The sequence below is a fragment of the Hylobates moloch genome, unplaced genomic scaffold, assembly GCF_009828535.3.
Source record: "Hylobates moloch isolate HMO894 unplaced genomic scaffold, HMol_V3 SCAFFOLD_16, whole genome shotgun sequence".
Classification (NCBI taxonomy): Eukaryota; Metazoa; Chordata; class Mammalia; order Primates; family Hylobatidae; genus Hylobates; species Hylobates moloch.
The window spans coordinates 63,363,858-63,365,290 of NW_026652291.1; the positions used below are offsets into that span (position 1 = coordinate 63,363,858).

Below are 1,433 nucleotides of genomic sequence, written 5' to 3' on the forward strand. Positions count from 1 at the left end.
ACTAAAACAAAACACCCATAATCCTGATGCAAGATTGAAATGTTAAAAATCTTGAGTTGTATCTCCTAAGTGATGAACTACTAGCCAATGCTTTCTTCTAGGGAATGGAACCACACAAAATATATTCTGTACAGAACTGAGTGAAGAATGTTCTTCCTAAGATACTTTGAAAAATAGAGTTAACTTTTTCTTTTATTAAAAAAAGATTTATAAGTTAATGTGTATTATGCCAATATTTAAAAAATTACAATATATTTTTTTCTGTTCTGAAACCTTAAAAGTAATGGTTTATTTTCAATATAATTTCAGCATAAATTGGTCTCACTATAGGTCTATAGGCTTCCTCTTATCAGAGCCTTTTTCAACATTTATCTCCTAAAATAGACAATATAAAATATGGAAATGCTATATATCAAGTCCATCGAAGATTATTTCTTAGTATGCTGCAATAATTTAATACAGTATGTTAATCTCCTAAGAACTTGAACTATCTTAAGATTCACAGAAAAAGATATAACATTAAAAGTGTGGAAATTTTGATGTCATTATTTTGAAATTTAAATTATAGAAATTCTGTTAAAGGAAAAATTTGATACAATTACCCATTATCTAAAATACTGACAAGAACAGTATTTTTTATTGATCAAAAGCTGTAAAACTGATAAGCCAATAAACTATACTCTTGGAAATGCTTAAAGTTTTCATAAGCCAGATCCTCTGAAATATTTTACTAACTTAAAAAAAATGGCAAATACAAATACTTCATTAAAATTTGAGTGCTCTTCATAGTTCAATAGGATTGGAATACTCAATTGAGTCCTTAACCAAAAGGTTAGCATCTCTGCTCTAGCAGAATGATAACTTAAAAAAGATACACACATTAGTATTTATTCTAGTATATCTATTGATGTATTGCGTACAAAGCATTTTTTATGAAATGGAGACTCTACACTAACAACAGAAATAGACGACTATATGTTATCCTAAAACAGCTTCAAATGCATGAGCATGAAGTCAGAATTCAAGAAAAATATATGTATTTTCAGATATCAACTTTAATCATAATGCATAAATGACATTAGAGAAGACTGAGGAGGCACCGTGGTTCAGAAAAGTCTATATTCCTTCACTGATACATGTAAAGAAACTGATTAACTGCATCAAATAATCTTTTGATTATCAACTGTTTGAACACATGATTTCACTTAATTTGCTCTTTCATTTTGTACCGAGTTAAAGCAAATGCAGACTGGTCCTTTGTTTTGGGCAGTGGCTAAATTCATGTAATTTGGGTGGGGGGAGAAGCGTTGTTTTTTCATAAAAATTCTTTAATCATTTCATAGAGGTAAACATACTTATATGCTAAATACCTGACCTTTTTGAATAAATGCAGACCTACCTTGATTTCCACAATAAGCCTCTATTCATTTCCA

The 1,433-nt window shown here is 29.2% G+C and overlaps 1 protein-coding gene across 7 annotated transcripts in view; it reads right to left on the bottom strand.

Annotated features, from left to right (window-relative positions):
- Positions 1-1,098: 1,098 nt before the first annotated feature.
- The window catches only part of NOVA1 (NOVA alternative splicing regulator 1), a 152,856-nt gene continuing 152,521 nt past the window's right edge, over positions 1,099-1,433 (bottom strand). For all 7 annotated transcript variants that reach the window (XM_032134892.2, XM_032134891.2, XM_058429889.1 and 4 more), the window contains one exon: positions 1,099-1,433. This exon is cut by the window's right edge and continues 5,955 nt beyond it. The gene's annotated coding sequence lies outside the window, so the exon portion shown is untranslated.